This window comes from Onychostruthus taczanowskii, unplaced genomic scaffold (assembly GCF_017590055.1).
Source record: "Onychostruthus taczanowskii isolate IOZ18803 unplaced genomic scaffold, ASM1759005v1 scaffold10, whole genome shotgun sequence".
NCBI classification, from domain to species: Eukaryota; Metazoa; Chordata; class Aves; order Passeriformes; family Passeridae; genus Onychostruthus; species Onychostruthus taczanowskii.
Window position 1 is genome coordinate 6,386,327 of NW_024496526.1, and position 25,337 is coordinate 6,411,663.

Consider the following 25,337-nt stretch of genomic DNA (forward strand, 5'->3'; position numbering starts at 1 on the left):
GATTTCTTATGGCTGAGTTCACCTATAGAAAATACAGAATTGTAAGTCTATGTAGTTCAAGAAAGAAACTGAATTAGCCAGACCCAGACAAGAATAAGTTAACAGTACTCACTAAGGAGCCTTGAGTGGAATTAGAAAAGAGAAAAATGGCATGCTGATAAAAACAAAAGCTTAAAAACTTGAAAACCTTCCTTCCCCCATCCCCTTCTAATCAGTCCAGGACAGAGCTGGAGCAGGGGTGGGAGGGAATGCGGGATTTACTGGATGTCGGTGGTGTATCTCCTCCTTCCCTTCTTTATTTAACCCTCTTTTAGAGGAATGTTTAGCAAAGCTGTTTATTTTGCATAAACCCAAGTAATAATGTGGCCCCGGGTGACAGGACCTGAATGAAGATGACAGCAGTTTGATTTAACGATTAGCCACCTGACCCGATAGCACCTCTGGAATCTCAACTGCAGAATAAATTCCCATTCTTCCCACATGGGCTGCATGTTAATCACGGGAAGAAAAGCAAAGGGTGGTTGCAATAGGGCCATTGTTCCTGGAGGCGAAGGCTTGAAAAGAAATTGCCCGTTCCTGCCTGCTTTGTGCTGGCTTCACGCTGAGTCTTGGACACTCAAGTTTCTTTTACTGCTTCTGTATCCCCCCTCCGCCAAAATACTGGTTTCCAGTGGGGCAGATTCAGTTGAGTTCATTCAGCGAGGGACTTGCCTTCCCCCTATATTATCACTATGTAGTTTCTAGTATTTGTTTCAGCTGAAAATCAGTGCTCGCAGCACAGGAGTCTATTTGCAGAGTTAGCGGAGCAAGTTGCTAAGGAATCCCTGCTTTTTCCAAACGTTCCCCAAAGCAGCTTAGCAAAGTGGTAGGGCTTTGTTTTGAGGGAAACCAATTTGGGGAAAATCTTGCTGTGCTTTTTGTTTCCTCCCTCCCCTCCCCCTGCCCTCCAAACTCTTTCAAAGCCCTCGCATTAAGCACAGCTGCAGTGGTACAGCCCTCGCCTTAGCGGGCTAATATTCACTTACAGTTCAGCCTTCCAGCTTGGTAGCACAGGGAGAGATGTGGCAAAGGGGAATTAAAAAATGATTGCAAAGTCAATGGTTTAAAGAGTAATTACAGAGTCATTAAAGGTTATTACAGGGAAATGTTCAGCTGAGCAGCGATTAGCATTCCTGATACCTCAGGTTCGCCGTGGTTTGAGGACACAAGTGAGACAAGTTGTTGAAGTCTCTGCTGCGAGGGGATGGAAGTGGCAGTGAGCCCTGCAGCTCCTCTGGGGCTGGCAGGCTGCTGCCTTGGCTGGGCACTCGCTGCTGGCCTCCTGCTTCCCCCAGGGCCACTGGCTCGGCCAGCAGCTGCACCAAACCAATCACACCAGCTCCAAACTACACACGGCCGTGCTCTGCCCCAGAGCAACACTCGCTCAGGTTGGCTTGTGGCTGCTGATTCCAGCCAACCATTCAGACCTGCCTCAGTGCTATTCTGATTCCTTCCTGTGCAAAAACCTTCAGGTGCATCAGGATTCAGCTGTCACTCAACATGGGGCTTTGAGGGTTGCAAGCTGCCATTTACACCTGCAAATAATTTTGAAGGTTAAAACTCCCAGCAGGCAAATGCTTAAAGCCAGCACTTGAACATTGCCCTGCACACTCACTGCAGTGTATTTCTGTGGTTGTGTCACCCCAGTGCCCAGAGCAGCTGGAGTCGGGGATGCTGTCCCTGACATGGATGGGCCTTGCTCTGCCCCTTTGGGAAGCTGGGAAAGCCTGGTGTCCCACCATACTGTCATTGTGAAAGTCTTGAGGTGCAGCAAGAGCAAAGAGTGCTGTCTTTTGCATGTTTGCATTTGCTCATAAGCAGGGAAAAAAACCTAACAAATCAAAGTCAGGTCTGTTGGGTCAGTGTGAGAAGAGTGAAACAGTGGCCAAAGTCACTGATGTTTTAACATGGGGAAGGCCAAGTAACTATTTAAACAGATAAAACACATAAGTAAAATAAAACTAAGTATTAATGGCAGCATTAGCAAATTATAAATATTTAGGTATAAAGCAGGTACCATTCTCCCTGCTCAGACGCTTGGCTTCTGGTCTGTGCTGCTGTTTGGATTCTCTTTCGAGCCTTGAAAAGGGCATTAATAAGTTGCCAGGAAATATTATTTCCAAGGTAAATTTAAAAAAAAGAAACGGGCAGAGGAACCCAGCTGGAGTCCTGGGATATGCAGAGGCAGACCCTGCTGGAACCCAGCATCAGGGCAGGAATGTGCTTGTGCTTGAAGGAGAGCAGTGGATGAGTGCATCCAAAGCAGGTCTCTGGGGCAGTGAGGAAGATTCAGACTTTCTTCGTGGGTAACATAAAATGGGATTTGTTTTCAAGGTTAAAAAGAAATGTATTTAAAAAAAAAAAAATCAGGGATGATAAAAAAACTATGTTTTCCCCTCTGAGGGGAAAAAGCAGTTAGTTTGCTTACCAAGCGACACCTCAGGAGGAAAACACTGCTGCCCTTTCACCACACCACTGCCTGTGCGTCTCCCTTGGATGGAGAGACAAGGCACGTCCTGCCAGCCCGGCCGGCTTCCCCAGGGACCGCAGCCCATCCAAGGAGGGAGGCTGCCCTCTGAGCCTGCCCGGACAGCTGGTATTCATTTATGTTTCACAAGTGAGCCTCTCACTGCAAATAGCTTTTGCAGATCTCTAAGATGTCGGAGCGGCGCAGGGAGGGAGGCCTCACTTCCAACTGCACGGGGCTCACTTCTGCAGCACTGCTCCACACCAGGCCCTGTGTTCCCCGTGTTGGATCCATCCTAGTCCGCTGCCCGTGGGGGCATTTCCACACTGACATGACCAAACACCTTCAGTTAATTCAGTTGCTTTAATTGTTCTTGTAGACTGTTTCTACCATGTCTTCGTAATAACCTGTGACATCTGAGATGGGGAGTGGCGAAGGCAAGAGTTGGTATCCTGGCCTTTTGAGGCCCAGCAGTGGCAGAGAGATAGCCAGGCATTCTAGGTGGAGCGTGGTGCATGATAACTGCTCTGCATCTGAGCTAGTGGCACATCTGAAGCCATCAGCTCTGCCAGAATATCAGGGATTGAAGTGTAACCTCTTGCTGATGCAGAAGAGCCAGCTCCCAGACCAAAAGATAGTTTGGGGTTGGGAGCTGGGGATTGCAAGAGGCCACCCTTAACACAAAAAATAGCAAAAGGGAAGGATCCGCAGTTGCTGCAGGCATTTGGAAATATTCCTCACCTGATTTTTTTCCCCCGCTGTTGGAAATACTGGCAGCTGTAGATTAGTTCGGATGTTTAGCTGCACAAAAGACATTGGGGATAAGGGAGACGTGACACAAGCAGGCATTGCCATTAATGCCAGGCTGGTCACTTCCCAGCCTCCCCACTGCTTCCACATGCTGCCAGGCTGTGTCAGGGAAGGGTATCCATGAAACTTAGCTCAGGAGCAGCAGCAGCTTAGGTCGAGGTCAAGGTCTGTCTACCTCTGTCTCCAGCTTCAGAGAGGCAGGAGCGCTCAGTTGCAGTGCAGGTGCGGAAGCAGCTTCCCGGTGGTGTTCTCACAGCCTCGCAAATGTTGCAGTTCAAGGACCAGCTGATTTCCAGGTGGCATCACGGGATTTTTCTTCCATTAATTTGTAGTAATTTTCTGAAATGATACATCCTTTTAGTGTGAGCACCATCCTACAGTGAGCAGTGCCACAGATAGGCTTTGAACTGTGCAAGGGAACGTGTTTGATCATTGTTGCCTGCATCCTCTCTGTGTTACCTGGTGGCTTGCAGGTCTTCCATGGGAAGAGACTGTGAACTAGCAACCTGTAGTGCTGTCTTCATCCCAGCACAACCTGCTGAACTTCCTTAGTTGCCTGGTTTCTTTTTTTTTCAACTGATGAGCACAGTTTTGCTCACTCTCTGCATTGAGCCTCATTGCAGAGGCAGAGCTTTGCGATACTGGTCTCTGAGAATTCAGGATGTACTGTCTTCTCTCTTGGCTGTTGATGGCATGGAGTCCTGTATTCATAGTGATCTAAATGTATAGCTTCATGGTGGGAATCCTCTCTGCGTGGTTTACCCCTTCTGTTTGTATTTTGGTTGCAGGGGACTTGCAGTCCTTCCCTCAAACCCGTCCTCCAAGGAGCAGTATGTTTTACCTTAGAAACAAGATGCAAACACAGAGTGGTGTTCCCTGCGTAGTCAGTAATTCTGGTGACGCTCAGTGCACTGTGCGAAATGCCTGGGGCTGTACAGAGCTGCTTTGTGCAGACCTGAGAGCTGCTGGCTGTCCACTTCTTTGAAAATATTATGCGTGCGTGATGGTGCATGGGGAAATTGAGGAGTTGGAGGAAGGGCAGGAACCAGGTATTTTTGGGCAGGGGCTTGCCACATTTCTGCCGGCTCAGCCCTGACCTTTGCTTTCTCTTGCCTTTTCCTGTCTTGTCTACCTGGGAGCAGCAGTGGGGCTGGGAATGCAGACAGGCGCCAGTGGGAATCTACAGCCCCTCTGAGTTCAACCCACCCAGGCTCTGAACACGGGTCTCCATGGGTGAGTGATCAGTGCCTTAAACAATCGCACTGCGCTCTCCCGGCATCTAATTACCAGGACAAAACAGTGCGTAATAATAGATATTGCAGAATAGCTCATTCTCCTGGAGGATTTGATCCAAACCTCAATGAAGTTGGTGGAAAGACTCCCATTGATTTCAATAGACTTTATGTCAGGCTGTTAGTGTGCTGCTGTCTGCTTTGCTGTTAACTGCAATACAATTTTCCTAAACTTTTTCATTTAAAAGATCTCAATTTTCTAAATTATTTACTTGAATCAAGGAAGTGCCATCCTTTTCAGAGCAACTGTCCCTCTGTCTTTTATTGTGGTGGTAATTGCCAGGAAGATAGCATTGTTTTTGAATATCACCTAGTTTAGCTGCAGTAATGACAACTGATAGTTACTTGCATTTTTTTATGTTCCAGTAAGTAAAGGTGTGCAGGAGTTTATCCTAACATCATACCATTTCAGGAGCTTGGCAAAACATTTTGTTTGCTTCCTCCTCTGAAAGCACACATGAGGGCTGGTATATACACTACAAACACTGTTCTCCTGTGCTTTCACTCCTTGTGGCTGTAGTCTCATTAACATTGCTGCATGTGAAAGACTCCTAAGACTCTTTTTGTAAACTGAAGGTTTTCTCATCTGATATTTTCATGAGTATCAGGAAAATATTTCTATATAAACTGGTGGAGGAACAGTGAAAGTTGTTATAGTTTGTATTGTATCTTTTAAAAAATTTAATGCTTTAAAATTCTTATTGTCCCGTGGGATTCCATCACTACACACCACTCTAGGAAAAAATGCTCATGTCTAACACAACAATATCCCTTAAAATAAACAATTTTCTTTAGGAAACTAAAATTTAAAGTAGATGATCCTTTGCTGCTTCTTGGTTTGACCCTGGTGAGCAGGAGGATGTGAGAATACCATGCCTTACCTGAGGACTTTGGCTCAAGAATCAAAATGCAGGAGGTGAGCCTCAAAAGTGCTGAGGCAGAAACAACCTTGACCCTCAGGGAGAAGGTATTGGGAGGAATGGTAAACATCTGGTAGGGGGAAGTTGGGGTGCCTGAGGGTGGTGGAGATGTGCCTTGGACAATGTCCCTAGGAAAAGGGGTTTGATGGGGAACCTGATGGATGCTGGTACCCTCAGAGCTGGGAAGACCCCTGGGGAAGGAGCTGGAGAGGTGCCCAGGGATGCAAAAGTGAGGCACCTATTGTCATCATGTTTGGGGAGACTGTTTAGAGAGGCCAGAAATTAAGCAAAAGGAAAATATTGAGAGAAGGATATTCAGAGCTGCCCCAGAGGAAGATGCCTGGGAAAGAACGACTGATGGGTGACTTTACCTCAGTCAGATGCCATCATTGCAGGTGGTGCAGCTGCTGAGCACAGCCCTGTCCCAAACCCAGAATTTTATGAGCTGTCAAAAACAGAGGAAGAAAGTACCAGGAGGGAAGGTTTCACTGCTTCTGTTACCAGCTGGGCCAAGGAGGAGGGGATATCAGCACAAGAAGAAATCCTCTTTGATCCCTGCACTGGAGTTTTTCCCAGCTCAACAGGGAATATTGGGCTGTGTATAAACTTCAAATTACAGCCATTCTTGCACATGAGTACACAGGTGCCTGGGTGGTGTTTTCTGTCTGCTGGGCAGCCAAGCCTGGGGGACGAGCTGCCCTGAGCACCACTCTCAGCCTGACATGCCAAGTCCAAGAAAAACAACACACTTTGCAGCCAAGAAAGAGACAGCTAAATTTGTCTTCAAACTACAAAGATTTGGAGCAGGATCTGTGCAAGGGGAAGCTGGTTCGTCACGGTTCAGATGATTATTCAAAATGCATGAAATTTGCGTGGAATTTCGTTAATCTGCCTTTATAGGAAAATTCCTTTCCCATTTCCTGAGGGCAGGCCTATATTGTTGAAGGCAGCATTCTTCAGCAGGGGGATATCATTTATTATAAAGGATCATGGGTCAAAGTATCTTAACCCAGATCAAGGGCAAGGTCTGTGGGGACTGCCTGGAGCCTTTCGTGATAACTCACAATAAAGAGCCAATTATAGAGCGAGCAGCTGACACCAAACCCACGCCGTGGCTGCAGACATTGAATGCACCTACTTGGGTTGTGCATCTTGGGAAGAGAGAAATTACTGTAGGTTCAAATTCCTGAGCTGGGTGACCATGGCTACCTGACTAATTATGCCTTTTGAGGGAGAGATCCATGTTGCTTAACACTCGCTGTATTTTTCTCAGTAGTTTAACCTTGATATCTTTCCTGGGATTAGAGAGTGATGAAAGGTTGAATTATTTGTCTCTGAACTCCCACCGCGGGCAGTCTGACTGCATCTGTTCGAGTTCCTGGTTTCTCAATATAGGTGTTGCATGCGATGCTCTGAGGGTGTAAGACACCAAGATTGTATCACTCTGAACTACTTTTGTTTGCTTGGGATACATTTTACTATTTGAAAGAGTCAGCAGTTCCAGGAAAAAAGAACAGACAAGTGAATGCCATGTAATTGAAAGAAAATTTAAAAATTAAGGGTTTTACATACATATGCACAGATTTCTGTCCAGTCTTTTTTATTGCCATTTGCAGGCAGTGGTATTGTTGTTAAGAGATTCTTATAAAACTAAGGCAGCCTTTTTTCTCCTGCTGCTGGGCAGCAGTCAGAAGGGAAACCTCTGCAAGGCACATCTCTGGCTCAGGACCCAAGATGGGAAATTGCCTGGGGGGAGGACTCTAGAGTATGATGGTAGGCATCTTCTGGCCCTCTCCCATCTTACTGCTGGAGATGGGACACCCTGAGCTCCACCCTGGTGGAGCTGCTTAGAGGTCCTTGGGCACCGCAGGGTATTGCAGCTTCTGGTCAGGAGGTCGGGAGGAGGAGGAGGAGGCTGAATGTACCATCCAATTCTAAGTAGTAAAATCTGCTTATTGTGCTGTTTTGAAAAGCCAAGCAAAACTTGTAGAGAGCTGTGTTTCATTCCAGTTTTGTGCATACACTTCTGACATGTCCAGCTGCTTGGCCAAGGCAGGTGATTTTGGGCGCAGCCCTGGTGCACAGAGAGCTCTGCAGGGGAGTGAAGGCTGTGGGAGGGAAGAGGTGTGTGGGATGTCTAACGCTGCTCTTAGTGCCAGGCTGTGCTAGGAGGTACTGTAGCCTCTCCCTATGTCATTAAGGCATATCTTTGCCACAGACAGTTATTGGAAAAGGCTTTTTGCAAGGCTCAACTGTAAGCAATAAAACTTGCATCCTGATACAGGCATAGTGCACTTAGGTAATAAAAATAGCCTTGGTGTCAAAAGGTTTCAGTAAATGTGGCTAAAGATATTAGCAGTCACTGCATTTGCCTTTCATTTCTCTACAGACCCAGGATGAGGCGAGGTGATAAAAATGGTCATTTTGTTTCCACTGGGAGCCAGAGTCTCAGAAGTTTGCTTAGGATGGAGAGGGATCAGTACTGATTTTTCTCAAGGCAGATCATCTCTCTGCTTTTCTGCCTCCTTGACAGCTCAGATATGCTTCCAGTTATGATGGTTTAATGTAGAGTGTCCCAGTTTGGGCAGCAGAATTGTCTTTTCCTCTTGACCCAGGGTGGAAGGCTGGAGCACTGGAGAGTGCCTGACAAGGGTGCATGCAGACCTGGCCATGCCTCTCTCACCACCTCTGCATGACTGAGGTGTGTTGTGTCACTTGAAAGTTGAGGCTGTGAAAAGAGGGATAGCTATGCTGTGATGGAGATAAGGATATGCACCATCACTTTCCTGAACTGAGAGCTGTTTTCCAAAGCCTGAATGTGCCATCCAGTCACAGCTCCCTTAAATCAGCGAAACTGTTTGCAAACTACGGTATTACAGGACATAAGCAAATGTAGCAACACTTGACTTACAAATAACAAATTAATGGTTTCTTAGGACCAGATACTGATAAAAGAAGAAACATATCGTAGCTGAAAGTGGACAACAATTAATTTCCCTTATTTGCCCAGCTGCCAACAGATTTCTTTCATGTGATCACGCAGTCATTTGAATCAGAGGAAAATGTATTAACCAGTTTGCCTCCATTTCCCAGCTGTATGTCAACCACATGGCATTTGCCAGGGGAGGTGATTTAGGAGTACCTGTGATTTGGATTATACTCTAGAAGTCTCTTCTTGGCTGGGAGCTGTGGTTGCAACAGTTTAATAATATTAATTAGCACATGTATGTACTATCAAAGCTGTGTTTGGCAACTCTTTTGGGCTATGGATGTGGCTTGCCCTGATACTAGATGAGATAAGTCAGGAGAAGATGAGAGAAGAATGCATTCTGAGAAATTGAGAAAACCCAGCAATCTGGAAAATTGCTGTGCCCACAAACACACTTGCTGGCCAGCCAAGTAACTGAAAATCTCACAGGGATGAGTGTGAATAATTAAACATAGCCATAGTGATTTGTGGCCGTTGGTGTTCAATTAGCAGTTTAGAAAGGTGGCTGCAATAGCCTGTCATCCCTTTCTTCACATCACAGCTTCCCTTGCTCTGTTTCTTACACCTCTTCTTTTTCTTTACTGAGCAAACGTGTCAGGATAACTACCACCTGACTCCTGGAGAAATGGAATAGGGCACTGTGAACTCACCAGTGTGGTTAGGTCTGCCATGACCTCCACCAGTTGTGGCTTTGACAACCCAAGTGATGCCAACATGAGTTTATCTTGGTGCTTTCTTTCCTTCCTCTTCCTCAGCAGCCCCAGCAATGTTTCAGCGTGCTGGTGCCTACCTGGCACTGTTGTTCCGTGAGGAACAAAAGCAGTCTTCTTTCAGTGTGGTTTCTTTGGCTCCTCAGTCCCTGACCCAGATCCCTTCTCCTTTTGAGCACACACAGGCTGTTTGTTTGCAAGTGAAGAGTTGTGAAATCAGGGTTGGTGCTGGGAAAATGCTCATTTAGGTGTTCAAAGGCATCTGCTGCTGCAGCTTTGCTGCTCAGGATGCTCCCAGGCAGCGGGTGCCCCATCTGAGGGACGTATTTATACTAATATTTGTGGGGCTGGGTGAAGGAAATATTCCTCAGATTGGGAGCTGGGAAACTGAGCATCCGTGAGAGCGCTGACCGCTGCCAGCAAGGTGGCACGGGTGACACGACATGTGAAAATATGAGTGCAGAGATTAAGGCCCTACAGCTTCCTCAGCTGTCAGTGCAGCCTCATTCACATGCATTAGAAATTCACTTATAATTTTCAAGAGCATAAGTGGAAAAGTTCCTCTAAAACCACTCTCAACAAGAGTGTCACCAGCTCACAGGAGCGCTCATGTAGGCCATATTTGAGTTATCAAACCCAACAGCTAGAGGCAAATGTCAGTTTATCATAACTGCTCTGTAAACAGAAATCATCACGTAAGCTTTTGTCTCAGCCATCACATGCAGGTGACAGCCCAGGAAGCCTATTAGCAAATGCCAACACACCCACCACACCGGGCGAGTTACGTGCCTGGGTTAAACACCGCGAGGGGAGCACGGAGCCTCAGCAGGCGAGCAGCAATGAGTCACCTCAAGCCAGAGAAGTGCTAAGTGATTTTCTCATGGGAAAAACTGAGAGCTAGCATCACTGGGATTGAAAACGTCTTCCTTTTTTTTTTTTTTTTTCTTTTTTCCCTTTAAAGTTTCTCATTGAAAATATCATGCAGGATAAAAGAGGGGCACAGAAAGAGGGTGCATATACCTGTACCACTCTGGATGGGTGTATTACAAGCTGAATTTTTCCAGTGGGAAGATAAATTATAGAAGTAACCTGAGCCAAATGAATACCAGAGCTGGGAGTAAAATTGCAAGAATTACAGTACATACTTCAAAGTAAAGTGCTTGTACTAAAAGCCTGATAGCAGAACCTGTTTCAAAGTTAGAAGAGTGTTGTCAGTAAAACACAGTGTTCACAGATGTTTTGATCTGCCACTACTGCATTTCTGAAGAACTTACTGCTGTTACCCTAGTCTGTGGGCCCAGTTCACAAGTGTTTGTGTAGATCCCATCCTGAAATGGCACAAGGAGCTCCAGGCGTTGGGTCAAGCAAATCTGAGAGTGTTCTCTTGTCAGGATGTCTGGCTGTTTTTCCTGAAGGCACTGAAAATGAGAGAAAAGTTCAGTATGATGCTGTATCCATTGTGCAGTGGCTTTTCAACTCAAAGCCAGTGCTAGTGCTGCTTTCAGCAGGTGATGAATGAATAAATTAAACCCTAAATTATATCTGAAGCTGTTTGCCATAGGAAGTTCCCCATGTTACAGATCTCTCCAGGTATCTTGAAGTTATCAGCACACATCAGCCGGGCTCTGAATTGAAAATGGGGAAACAACTCTGTCTGCTCGGTGAGAGAGAGACATGCTACAGAATCACCCAGCTTAGAAGTGTAATGAGGTCTTTTATGCATGGGGAATTTGCTATCAGTGATAAATAGAGTAAAAAAACAAAAAAGAAGAGAAGGGCAATATGTTAACCACAGATTAATAAACCCATCCAAATTTATGCAAAACATGAGGCTCCAGAGATCTGGGTCACATTTTTAAGTGTTTGCTTTTTCTGTACCCTTTAAGGTCGGATATTTTATAATAAGAGAGACTCGCCAAAATTGATTGTGGGCTGAGGTGGTTGTGGTGATCATTAGGTTTTTTCAGTGCAAATGTATTTTGGTTAACTGTAGCTTAGCTTAAGGCTCTGTTTTAGTCCCCCACATTGTCGCTTCTAACCCAAGAGAAAGGGGTTTGCACAGGTTGCCTTAAATAATAAACTGCACATAAACGAAGCAGCACAGTTTTGTGGTTTGATCTGGCCAAAGTAATCTGCTTCACTTCCCAAAGTTATGGGATAGATTGACTGACTGAATTAATATGAGGAGCGATACAGGATATTTGAACTCTTGTCAGTTATTTCATTCTGCTTTTTCCCAGCAGTAAAATGGATTTGTTCTGAAACCTGGAAAAGAAAGAAATAAACTTGGCAGATGTAGCCAGTTTATGATTTATTCTGACTTTGTAGCCTGATCCAAAAGCCACTGAAGTCTACAGAAATCTTTTGGGGGATTTCAAAAGGAATCTCATCAGACTCTTGATTAATGTACTGGGGAATTGGGGGGCACATGTTTGGGGCCAAGGGAGTCTTGCAGATCTAATCCCTTTTTTTCCAGGGTTTGCATTCTCTTGGTGTACATCCTTTCATGCAAGTCTCTCAGTGTTCCCTGAACCATATGTATTTGGATTAAAAGGTAATGTGAGAAGTGCTAAGAAAAGCTGGAGCCAATTCCCATTTTATTGCAGGAAGGCCTTGAAATGATGTGAGGAGGGACAGTGTGTCTGACATCTGGGGCTGTGGGAATGTTTCCTAGTGGCTGCAGTGGACATGGGGTTTCTTGTCAGTCCTCTTTCCCTTGTGTCCAAACTCCCGTGCTCATGTGCCACCTGAGAAAATTCGTGGGTGGAATGAAAACGAGGGATGAAGGAGGAGAGGTTTGGATCGTGTGATCTCCTAGCATGAGCCCCACTGCAGGCAGGCAGCTCATCTCGGGGTGGGGGTGGAACAGAGCAAGTCCCAAAGTCCTGTGCTCTGGTGCACTCTGGATCTCAGTTTCATGAGGCAGTGTGTGTGTGACCTTAATCAAGCTGATTAACCTTGCTGAAGCATCTGGAAATGGAGACGAGAAATAATTGTGGCAGAATTTAGCATGCAGCATCTTTTAACTTTGCAGTTATCTGCAGTCTTTCCTAGATGGGAAAATTTCCAGATTTTTGTAGGATGTGAAAGGCCACTATGTATGGAAACTAAACAGGCTTTGCATCTTGATTTATTCCCAATCTTATTATTGTGTGACAGGATCAGTTATCTCTCAAGGGGTGGTATTAATTAATGTTTACAAAACACTTGCAGTACTTGGGGGAAGATGCATCACAGAACTGTTTTTACTTGAGACATTTATTAGATGGCACCCTAGGTGTGAAATCCCCTCCTTGTAACCACGACCAGGTTTGAGTGTACATTGTGAGCTTTCAGACTGCTTTTGGAAGAGCTTGTCTTTTAAAACCTTATTATATTTTCCTTTTTTTTCCCTCTCCCCTAAAGTGGGAGGGAATCACAGATGATCTTTCACATGATTCTTCCAACACCCAGTCATTCATCAGCAGAGACTTAAAGATAATAAACTTTTTGTTTCAGGCAATTACTTAATCTCGACAAACTCCTGTGTTAAGCAGGGCTATTAACTGAGCAGGCTATAAATCAGCGTGTTGCCAGGTGGGTGAGTCTCCTGAACTGCAATCACTCTTAAGGACCTTCCAGAGACCCCTTACAGTCTTAAGCACCCTCATTACACAAGCAGCATGCTAACAACCAGCACTTTGCATGAGCTGCCCAGAGAATCTGCTGCAAACTGCACTGGGACCATTTTTAATACCAGTCGGAAAATTTTCATAGGAAGGCAGGATGATACATGGGAGTTATTAGCCTGCACCAAAACCACAGCTGGGTAAAACAGATAACTTCCTCACCCCTCTCCTCATCAGACCTTGTGCTTAGTTAAGAGCAGCAGGCTGCCTTATGCCTGGTTAAAAGCCAGCTCGTGCAGTATCCTCTCAGTCTTTATCAGCTAGGACTGCTTTGGGGACTGGTGTCCTGAAGCATGAAAGCTCCCAAAATTCTTCTTTGAAGGCTGCCTAGATGCTTATCACCTGGGTATAAGTGCAAGGAAAAAAAATACCCAGCCCTGAAATTTTATCACAACTAGTGAAGAGCGGACATCTTTTCTTCCATTTCCAGCAAAAAGTTTGGTCAAAATGCACAGCAGACACTGCAAGGGTTTTTTCCAGGCTCGATCAGTTCAATTTTACAAATTATATAAACAGACCTTTCATACGAAGGGGAAATTTTTCAAGCCATTGCCTATAGGAACAGTTTGATTTCAGTTTGTTTTAATGCCTGGAGGAGCATATGCATAAAGAAAGCAAACTGACTCCTGTGGTTTGGATTAGAGAGGCTCGAAATGCCAGCGCTGAATTTGAAGCACAGCCTTGTCCTGAAAGATTGAGCAAGTCTTTGTGGCATGAGGCAGTACAGGTGTCCCCACCACGGCAGCAGGCAGCCCTGCAGTGGCAGAGACCATTCAGGTAGGTCTGTGCTCAGGGCGGGCTGGCACGCCCTTTCTTGTTGGCATTGGCACCTGAGTTTTCACAGGATTTAGGCATCTGCTTGGGAGTTTTCCTTCTGCAAGACAGCTTTCCAGCTCCTGCAAGCTGTGTTGGCTGGTTGAGCAGACAGCTCGTAGCGTGCTACCTGATGGATTTGGGGAAGTGTATTTAGTTAGCAATGGCCAGTCAGCCCAACTACTCCATACATGTTGAAGCAGCTGTGCCTAGTGAGACCTGCAAGCTGGGCTGTGAGCATCAGCTGCTGAGGAGGGATATGTTATCTTTCATTGAGATGTACTCCTCAGTCCAGTCAGCCCTGCAGTCACAGAAATCATCCTGGCCACCGTAATAGGGTGTGCTGTGTTGTGGGGACAAGTGGCCAAGGGAGGTCGGGGTAATGCTTTCAATAGCAGCCTGGGCTGGAAGTGGCTGCTGAACAGCAGCCTGAGGGCTTTTGCTTTTTCTTCACCATCGATCTCATAGAAAACTGGTTCAGGGAGCTGATCCAGCCAAACCCTCTGCAATAAAATTTTAGGTGATTAGTTTTCAACTGGATGAACTCCCTGAGCTGGCTCAGTGTGCGATTGAGTGAGTGCCAGTGGCACCTCAGGGGAGAGGTGTGAATGCATGAAAGGGGGCGTGAAAGCTAAAAGACATCTCCATCTGTAGATCTGCTCCTAGAAATGTGGCTTGGGATGAAACTCCTCAATAAGGTTTTGTTTGCATGAGTGGAAGGTGCACGGTCAGGGCTCTGCTCACATGAGTGTTGTCCAGAAGGTGCTGTGTGATAGCTGATGTGCTCTGCCTCCATCTTCATTTACTGCCTTGCCCTTTGGTACTCCACCAGTCTTGTGGTTTCCAATCTGAAGTTGCTCAACTTCCCTGTCCCTCCACATCTCACCAACAGAGATCCTGGGCTTGGTCAGGTCAGAAGCAGCTGAGGGCAGCAGTGTAATTTGGTGCTCCTGCTGCCTCCTGGTCATAAATGCCAGTTAGTGCTTTCTCCCATAACGCCTCAATCTAATGGCAATACACAATTTAGCCTTGTATTATAGGTGACCTGAAGCATTTGCACTTCAGGGAACCAAGAAAAACTCCTTTGGAAGTTTGGAAGGAAAACAGCTCAGATGTAAAATCAAGCTCCAGGAACACCTGAGCCATATTGAACTACATGCTCAGGTAACTATGGACTCAGGCTCTGGTTCTCAGCTCCCCAGAGTCACTACAGCAGGAGGCAGGACTGCTGTCAGGGCCATGTTTGCACAGGCATCACATGCATTTCTCTCTCCTCTGGATACCCAGAGAAAAAAAAAAAAAAAAAAAAGTCCTGCTGAGGACTTTGGGGACTCTCAGCCAGGTGTTGGGGACAGTGGGAGAAAGGCAAGGGGTAGTGGGGTGTACTCTGGGCAGTCAGCTGAGGTTCACATATTCCAGTTTCACCAGCTGGTTTGAAGTAAGGTGTGTTCCACTGTGAAATGAGTTTTACTGTGAAACAGGCACGGTTTGTCATCTGTAGGCCTGGTCCCAGACAAGTCAGGGGCAAATCCTCTTTGCCCACTTCTTCTGGAAGTTGGTAGATCAGCTGGAGGTGCTGGCGGTTGCTGAACCCTACTGGCTTCCAGGGAGCAGGATGATAACAACTTGTGGAAAATATTTCTCCTTGGAAGTTTTCGTAGAAGTTTTTACAAACTGATTTTTCTCTTACTGCCCGTCCAGGCAGGCACAAGCTGAACCACCATCTGGTCTGCCCCACCTCCCTGCCCGCCCCTCGCGTGCTGGGATTTCTTCCTTCCTGGTTGGGATTTTTCTTCTTTTTTTTTTTTTTTTCTTCTTTCCATTATCCGGCAGCAGCTGTTGGGAGAACAAGCCCCAAGATCCATCTGGTCCTTCGAGCTTATCAGGCTGTGTCTTTTCTCAACAAAGCAACAGTGGCCGTGCTTTCATACAAGAGTTACATCATATAACAGCAACTTCTCTGAAAAGCAAACTGCCTTTTATTTGCTTGTGCTGCCTTTCTCCCTTTAGAATTGCAGCCACAGCCGAACCACAATGTAGCCTCAGATCTGAGTCAGTCTAGAGGGCTGCTTTTCTCTTTCTCTGTTTCTGTTCTTCCTTTTTTTCCCCTTTTATTTTCTTTCCCTCCTCTACTTTCTGGAAGAGTTGGCACAATCCTGTGTTATTAGGACATAAGCTAACTTGTTCTAGTGGAATTTCCTGTCTGATTTTAATTTCCCCCTCTTTTTTTTTTTTTCCTCTCCTCAAAGCGAGACAGAAAAGCTTTTTAATTGCACTGCCGTAGGTTGGCCTTTCGGGATATTATTATTCTTATTAAGTACTTCCTGTTGGGAGGTGGCACATGAGTAGAAATAACAAGGATCTCGGTGCAGTCAGGGCTTGTGGCCTCTTTGTTTGTTAATAACTGTCAGATTGGCAGCGTCCTCAAAACACATCTTGGCCTGACAGCCTGGCAATTAAGTGATTTTCAAGACTCTCAGCATTTGCAGCTCACCTGTGGAATTAATAAGCTGCATTAGGCCTTTCCTTCTGGGTTTCTTTTCTGCCTTTCAGTGGTCATATCACCTTACCCAGCTAATACAAAGCTAGCGCTAGTGGGAAAGTCTCACTCTGGAAATGCTCAGCATGGATGTAGAAACTCCTGATCAGGTATGGTGGGGTAGACTGGTACGTCCCAGGTGGGATTGGCATCCTGCAGCTTCTCCAGCAGCAGTGTGTGAGTGGAGCGGGTTTCCTTTGCAATGGAAATGTGCAGTGCTGCTGTTTCAGATTTCATTGTGTCACAAAGAATCCAGTGCTTATTTAGCAGAGAAAGGCAATTTTGATTTCTTTTTAATTTTCCAGGAAGCACAAATGCTCAGCAGTCCCTTTCAAATCTATTTCAGCAGATACTGTTGAAATAAAGTCAGGGCATTTCAGCTTCATCACTTCCATGTTCTTGTAGTCTAAAATATAATAGATCTTAAACCATCTTAATCTTTTCTGTGCTGCTTCTTACAGAAGGTGCAGCTACCTGTAAAACATTAACTGATGAAAAAGTGTTCTGCCTTAAAGCTTCTCCCAGCTCCAGCTATTTGGGATTGAAGAAGGTGACTGGTGGAGGCAAGGCTGATCAAGGGACTTTTCTAATTACTGCTCCTCAAAAAGCCATCAGAGATTTGGTGTTTGGGCACCCCACTGCGGGACTTCCTTGTGCTTGTGGGATTCCTCCTGGCCGCAGGAGAGCTCTGCTTTCATCTTATTTACTCTTCCCAGAGGTATAATAATAATAATGGTTTGTCCCCCTAAGGCTGCCACTTATCAGTAACCTGAAGACCCCAGGAATTCTTGTAGAATAATAGTTAATGCATTGCCTTCATGAACAAATGCTAATCTGAATGTTTGAAAATACTTCTGTAGACCTGAATATATTAATATATTCATCCCCCCACACCATTTTAAGATTTTCAAAAGTTTTGGGTACAGCCTGTTTTGCACAACCAAATTCAGGACTTCCCACGTCAGCAGGCTTCAGAAAACTTGTTTTCTCACCAAGAAGTGAAATGCCCCATTTTTGGTCACACAAGAAGGGTGCTGCAAAGCTGGGTGCTGCATGGCAGCATGATGAAGAGGTTCCTGGGGTCTCCTCCTGTCCCTTCCAGCAGCAGCTGTCCCTGCTCCTTTGGTGGATGAGGCAGGAAAGCCCCTCATGATGGGTTTCAGAGATGTAGATAGCATCGAAGGAATTTTAGAGTTTGATTTTTTTAATGACAATTCTGTGTTCTTATGGAAAATGTCAATGAACTCTTCAATTTTTAATATAAATTTTCCATGTAGAGGGAAAGGCCATTTTTAGCCTCACTGTAATTGTTCTGTCTCTTTTGCCCAGGAAAAGATGGACAGTTTTAATGCCCTTACCAAAGGTCAGGCACTGCATGGGAGAGAGCTGAGTGGAGCTGCCAGGAACTTCAGGATGGGTTAGACATTGAGCTGAACAAGAATATCCTACTTCCATTAGGGCCCGAGTTCATTTAAGTGCGCTGTCTCCTTCTCGGGGTGGGGAGGAAATTTATGGGCAAATTCCTTCGGTGTTGCCTCGAGTCGGCCACGGGGCTGCGGGGGGAGCTCGCTGATCTAATCTCGCCCCATCCCAGCTGCAAGAGCCAGCTCGCTCGGCAGCCTCCTGCCTGCCTGCCTGCCCGCCCGGCTGTCGGACACAGCCCGCGGCTCACAGCGCTGCCCGGCTCCGGAGCCCGGCCGGGATGAGATGTGTTCCCGCCTGCACGGCCACCAGAGCCGTGATTGCGCTTGCCTTGTGCCAACAGTGCCTGGGTCCTAGGCAGGGGATGGGTAAGGGCATCCCTGAGCAGCTTCAAATGAATTTTTATTTTTTTTTTTGTTCTTCCACCTGAGCTGAATCAGTAGAATAAACTTTGTAGGAGGATAAGCTCCTCTGGGCCGTCCCCAAGAGGACGGATGGTTATTGTGATTGCATCCGAGCCAGTTCCCTCTGGGACGGCGGAGGGAGACATCCTGCCATTTGCTGTGTCTGAGGGAGATGTTTGCCATCTTTCATGGATTTAACAATGGCATTTTTTTGTGCAGGTAACCCAGGAATGGGCTTTATTCTGTGTCAAGTAAGTGCCTACATGTGCATGCGAAGTCTGTGTAACCCAGTGGCTCCTGGGTCTGTCTGTGGCACTGAGGTGCATGCAGGGGCTCCAGCAGTATTGCAGTGGAGAGACAAGCCTTATTCTCTCTCTGCTTCTCACTGCACCCCAACTTCTCTGAGTGTGAGGTCACATTGACTCTGTCCTGCAGGTGCTTTGAGGTGTCGGTGCTTTTCAAGGCATTATTTTTTGTGATTTTATAGCTAAAGGGGCAATGTGGTTTTTAGTATTTCTTGTTTACTTTTCACATATTTGCATCCCAGCAAGGCCCCTTCTCCTTCCAACTCTCCTACAGGGCATTTACCATTACTTGAGCTGTTTGCCCAACAGAAGTTAGTTGTGTGAACTTTATTTCTTATCTGGATGGGATGCTGTACCCAGCCTGCCGTTAAACTAAGCATGTTGTCTTCTCCAACATCCTCACATACATTGTCTGAAAAACATAGTTTTGTAAATCAGGCTACCACCATATTTCTCCATTAGTTTTGTTATAAGAAGAGAAAGCTTATTCTGCATCCCTTAGGGTGGCAACAGCTGGCTGGATGTATTTCAAATGGTCTGTAGTGCCTGGGGCAGGAAAGAGGTCTCCCCAGGTGAGCTGGTGGGGGCCTGCCTCCTGCTTCTCCTTGCTATAATGTTCCCAGTGGGCCAAAATGAATATTTCCTATTATTCTTCTTGTGTAGTTCCTCTTTTATTTTTGTCAAAGCCATTGAGCAGGTAATAAAACAACAGAATAATTAACCAGTAATAATTGAAGTATGCTGTATGAAAACCAAACTAAATGCTAACAAGCCAAACAAAAGGAAAGTAGGCATGGTGCAGCCCTGTTTATAGGGCTGTCTGCTGGAATCATTATAGACGTTGATATAATAATACTGAGCACTTAATTACCACATCATTTTTAAAGAGCTGTATAAACATTAACCAAACCTCTGAGGTAGGGAGGTATTATTATCTCCATTTTAAAGAAGAGAAATTCTGACAAAGCGAGGTTAGTCAGTAATTTAGTGTTGTGAAGACAGGCAGCTGATAGGGCGGGAGCAGGGGTTGCAGCTCCTTCCACAGTTTTGGAGACAGAAAAAGAGAGCTGTTGAAGCACCTGTTTTTTGTGAAATGAATGGTGCTGCCATTCAGGGAAGAGGCACACTTGTCCAGACACCTCTGTTTGCTTAGAAAATTCTCAGATTGGTGTAATTAGCCATTGCATAAGTATCCTTTTTTGAAGGAGGCATATGGTGTATTTCACAAAGCAGCTAAACAACATTAAAGTCAATCTCTCAAAGGGGGACTAAGAGGCAGCTACTGTAGCCTTGTGTGACTGTTCCTGCTCCTTCCCATATTGATCTGAGTGGTGGTTCTGGGAATAGCTGTCCCTGCAAAGCCCTTAATATTCTGCATGGTGGTATATGACTTCATTCGAGGAGAATCCCACGGACGCATCAGTGTGATCTGCTCTGTCATGTTTCTGTGACCCAATTTTCCCTGTTCTTTGTCTCAGACCTTCCCTGACCCCAGGCCTATTATCCCTTCCAATCATTCACCCAGACCATTATTAATGGTGCATTAACTTTGGCTGCGCTTTCAGTGAAGATGTTTTTCTTGTGCTCATTCATTCGCTCAGCTCACTTAAACAGCTAGATCATTATTCTGTGGACGTCACACAAACACAAAAACATCTCCCTTGCCGACACCTACAGTCCTGCAGCGCTTTGCCAGAGGGGCGGCCATCCAAATACAACAGTGAAACGCCCAGGAGGGACTATCAAAGGGAGTCAAGTAGCCACACACAGACTCAGTCGCTGGAGGCCACGTTTGCCTCCCCTGCTCACACACTGAGACTGTCCAGGGATGCTCAGAACTCACCAACTCTAGGAGAGCTCTGATGTGAGGAAAATCACCACAGGAAAGCTGGGGAACAAAGCATGGTCCTGTCTTTGCTGTTTCACAGCCACTGTGCTTGGTGGATGCCAAGATACATCTTTTTAAATATATGCTGTGGATGAGTAAAATTGGGACACTTAAACGTAGAACATGAAAAACTAATGCTGCCTAAGATTTCTTTCTGACATGATGCTTTGGGCTTCCCTGGGAGATTACTGAGTGAAGAACACTTCATGTTTGTTGTACCTTAACCTTGTTCTGGAGAAAGAGTGAGATTTGGGCATCCGGGAACAAATGTGGGCAGCAAGAAGGGCCTTTGCAGATATCCATTGTTTTACTATTATCTTTTTCAAAGAAGCTGGACCTGGGAGAAAAAAAAAGCAAAATTTGTTGTAAGCTGCTTTGTCAGATCAGGTGCCATCCCAGCTTCCCCAGTAAGAGGGTTTTGGCCTCTGACAGCACAGCTCAGTTCACCTGTGGAAGTACTGGTGAAATCTCACAAGCATCCTCTGGGATATCCCTTACTCATTTTTTCTGTCAGTTGCTTGTGCACAGCTGCTAATGACACTGCAGTGATAGGAGAGTGTGAGCTGGTGTCTGGAAAAGTTTTTTGCCCACTAACACAAATCAATCCAGTACCCCAGGGCTCTGAAGGTTTTTAGAGATAAAGCTGATAAAGTTTCTGCCTGCTGTGATTGAGGTTCATTGGTATCCTGCTCTTCTTTGACTGTGTAGACTTGTGCAAGTTATTTTACATTAGCCTGCTTCAGCCCCTCTTGAGTTAAAAAACAGGACTGTTTTTCAAATGCATGTTTTCTTCCCTTCCTAAAGAGAATTGAAGCTTTGTTACTGTTTGCAAGGGATCTTGTGGTCCCTTTATGAAAGTTGTGTCCCATGCATCATTGGCTCCATAGGAAATCAAACCAAAAAGCATCTCAAGAAATCAGAATTTGTGTTTCCTCTTTTATAATATATCAATTTCTATGGAATCTTTTTTTTGCAAATTTGTTGAGAAAAGCATGACAGGTACTGAGGTACATTATCCAATGATATTTTACATTTTCCTCAATGAATGACTTTCACTGTTGATTGCAAAATATTTGTGCACTATTTCTGATGGCAGAGAAGCCTGCTTACAGCCTGGACTGCTTGTTCCCCCAGGAGACTGTTGGACACCCATAGGAAAGCTGTATATTTTTTAGCCCATATGGTGGCCTCCACGACTCACATGTGCATCAGATAAAGCAGGGGGAGCCCAGTACCTTCTGTGTGGTACCAAGGGTGTGTGGGGGGCTTCTCAGGGCCTCTTCCCAGCCAGTCTTGCTGCAGCACCACAGTTGCAAGTGGCAACTTAAGTCCTTTTCCAAGGGCTTTCTGAATTGCTTTTGTCAAAGCAAACTGCAAACGAAACCCACTTCAGTGCCATGGGGTCTGATTTATTTTCTTCTTTTTTTTTTTTTTTTCTTTTCAGCAAACGTGTGTAAGCTGAAGTATTTGGAATAGAAAAAGCTTGCTAGACCCTTCCTAATTCTCACTTTGGAGCTCAGAAAAGGTTCTGCTATGAGTGATGTCAAAACAGCTCCTTTGCTCGCTATGCAAACCCATACAGGCAGTCTTGTTTCTCTTGAAGCACAGACTTATCTGTAGAGATAATCAAAAGCCTGCATCATGCTCAAATAAGGGCTGTTTCTGATGCCTCCCTCCCTGATTCCTGGGATTTTCAGCAAACGGACATCCCCTTTAAACTTGCATTTCTGCCTCCTATCTTTTCTCTTTGAAGCCAGAGGGTTGGCTGGCCTTTGAATAGACAAGGATGAGAACACAGCAGTGGGAGGTCCGTGTCTTGCTCATAAACCTTGGCCAGAAAATCGGCTCCGACAAGTGGGGACAGGTAGCAGCGTCTTCCCCCTTATCAAATGGCGCTGCGGAGCAGACATTCCTGCAGGAGCCCGGTGGGGTGGAAGGTGGGGCCTCCTGAGTGTGCCTTGTGCTCTGCCGCCCTGCTTCGCCAACTTGGTGTAGAACTGGGTTGTTTCTGTGCAAAACGCGCTGTTCTCTCATTGTCCCTGCCCCTTGCGTGCTGCTTTTGATGTGTTCTTCGGCTTTCTCTTCCTTCAGCAGGAACCAGAGAAAATGTTTATCTGTGGTTGGAGTGCTTAGGGACTTTTGGAGGTGCCATGTCGTGCCTTTGCCCCTCAGAGTATTGTATTACATCCTTGGTACAGCCCAACCTTTTCCAGGGGAAAAGCTTTCCCCGGGCCTCCCACTAAAATCTCCCTCCCTCTTGTGTAAAGCAATCATCATTAGCTCTAATTGGGCAGCTTTGGGGTTAAATCTACAAAGATTGCTTGGGTTTGGTAAATCCTCTGCCACTGCAAAGCAGATAATGCTAAACAAAAGATTGCCTTGATTAGATTAAAGTTGGCAAATTCATTGCCCTAATCATCATATTGCCCTTCCCGTGGCTATTCAGGAATACATCACCGTAACTTACTTGAAGTAATTGAATATAATTGTCTTTTTAACTCGTATGTGTAAAACATCCATCTTTGTTAACAGCGTGTGTTGCTGTTCTGCTGCCAGCTCACAGTCCTCCTCTGGAGGGGTGGGAACAAGAAGCAGAGCCAGGCTGACGTTTATGAATTGGTAGTTGATTGCCTATAAAACCATTCATTATTTCTGACCAAGCACCTGGAAGAGAATAAAAATGAACAGCACCAGCCACTGGGGCCCGTAGGCTTGGCTGGTGCTCCCAGGCAGGGAAGCAGAGGGGAGGTCATGAAGGGGAATGTTGCTAAGGGATGTCAAAAAAACCAACCCTTTCCCTTGCCATTAGTGGCAGCAAAGCATGGTGGGGTTACAATTGGGAGTGTGAAACAGATACCCAAGGCAGAGGCATTGCTGAGCTTCCCATGGGCAAAATAGGTTGAAATGCTAAAAACAAGCTAAGAGTGCAGTGAGAAGGAGGAAGTTCATGGAAATTTTTCTCCCATTAATAATCAGAGGTGTGAGGAGGGAGAAATTCTCTTCAGATGTCAATTTTATACCAACAGATAGCTAGGAAAGGAGGCCAGGCAGCAAACAGCCTGTGTTTTCTATTTCCCAGCTCTCCTGAGTGACAAGGAGAGACTCTTTTAGCACAGAAATTTCTAGTATTATCTCAGCAATCAATCATGTAGAAATGCATAGGTACAAAATAAAACATAGCTGGCCTGGCTTTTAAGATATTCAGTTTGACCTGTTTTTAGTCGTTTTATCATTATTAATAAATTAAATTGCCCTAGGGGACAGGCCAAAGGATTAGGGCGACTCTCCACATCATTAAAATTCAGCTGTGATGGCCCATACAGTTTCAGCTCTCACTTTCCTGCACTCTGGGGAAGTGCAGGAACTCAGCCCCAGACCTGTCCATTAGAGGCAAAGTGACCAACTTACTTTGGGAGGTTGCTAATCCTCAGCTATAGGGATGCCACCAGCAGCACTTTAGGTTGATCCTAGAACCACAGAAGTTCTCTTACTCCTTTTGGTTTATTTGTGCAGCGTAAATATGGGGTGAGCACTGCAGGAAGCCCAGTCTAGGGCCTCAGGCTGGAGGAGGTGTTTGTGTTGTTTGCCACTGGATGTCTGTGAAGGGACAGTTGATTTTGTGACCATGCTTTGTATGGGATGATGTAAAAGCTCGACTCCCTCTGGTCCCCACAGCAGCCGTAGGTTGTGGCAGCAGCTGTGGCCAGGGAACAGCAGTGTCCCCAGGGAGGAGGACAGCAGCTGTAGGTGTCTTCCAGCATAGGTTGGAGTTTGAGCTGAGCATGGTTTGGGGAGACCAGAGGCTTTACTGTGCTCTGTGAGCAGGGGATAGGATGTGACAGCTAAACTCTGGTGTATTTTTGATCTGGAAAAACACGCTTTGCCTCTTAAAATGAAGACTCCCTACAAGTGTCCTTATGTAACAGATGGTCCCTACTCAGGACAGTTAAAGGGTGAATCTTCCTCCTGCAAAAGTGAATCCTGAAGGATCCAAGTTCATTCTCTCCCTGAGCTGCTTTTGGGAGAGGAGGGGAGGGGGGCAGAAGCGGGGGAGGTGGTTAACAGTTACTCTACTGTGTCCTGACATTAGGCGAGCTGCAAAAAAGCTCCCAGTGTATCAGGTAGTGTGAGGTGCCAGCCCTTTGCTGGAGCACGGAGAGCAAGTCTGCTGCAGAGCCTTAAATACTTTCCACCCCGGCTACCTTAGCTTAACGCCTTTCAGCAGAGTTGGCAGGAGGGTTGTTTTTGTGTAGTCTCTCACCTCTCCCAGCAGCCTGGCTGACGCGCCTGTGCCGTGCTGTGCTCAGGGATTGAGCGCTGCAATGGGAGTAGGAGCCGCAGATCCTCTTGCTGATATGCCGGGAAAGACGTATATGAGGATTACACGCAGGCTTTGCGCGACGGACCCGAGCGGAGCGCAGCCCCACCACACAGAGTCGGCATAGCTCTGGTGCAGCTGGAGTCACAGATGCAAAAGGCTGAATTTTAAGTCTTTCGTAGAAAAAGAGTTTGGCATTTCTGAAGTTTGCTGAGCGACAGCAAGAGACTTGGCCCAAGCCTTGACACTTTGGTTTTGGATGGTGCTTCCCCAGTCTCCAGAGAGATGGTACCTGTCGCGGAGGCAAGTTACAGTGAAATACCGAGCACAACTGGGTTTTGAATTGCTCACTTAGGAGCATGGGTTTGTTTTATTTTTGGTCTCCGGCTAGACAGAAAGGCCAAGAAGCCAGAGAAAGAATGGTAAAACCTGCAACAATATTAAGTAATCTTTAATGAAGAACTTCTGACTGTTTGTAAAGGCAGAGCAAGACCAGCCTTTTATCTTGAAGCTGGTCGCTGCCACAGATGTAGAAAGGGGCATCTTTAGAGATGCGCGGGGCCCTGTCAGAGGGTGGTTGTACGGGATCGCTATTGTGGTTGTATGGGATCGCTATTGCGGTTGTGCGGTATCGCTATCGAGGAGGCTCTGCTAATTCTATTTCTTTAGCTTCTGTAATTTTAGCAGGAAAGGCTCAGGCGGCCAGGCAGTATTGTTGGGGGTGGTGAGGAGAAATAACCTGATGAATTTTCC

The 25,337-nt window shown here is 46.0% G+C and overlaps 1 protein-coding gene across 1 annotated transcript in view; it reads left to right on the forward strand.

Annotated features, from left to right (window-relative positions):
• GLI2 (GLI family zinc finger 2) overlaps nt 1-25,337 on the forward strand; it is a 185,443-nt gene that overhangs the window by 95,667 nt on the left and 64,439 nt on the right. The window lies entirely within an intron of this gene.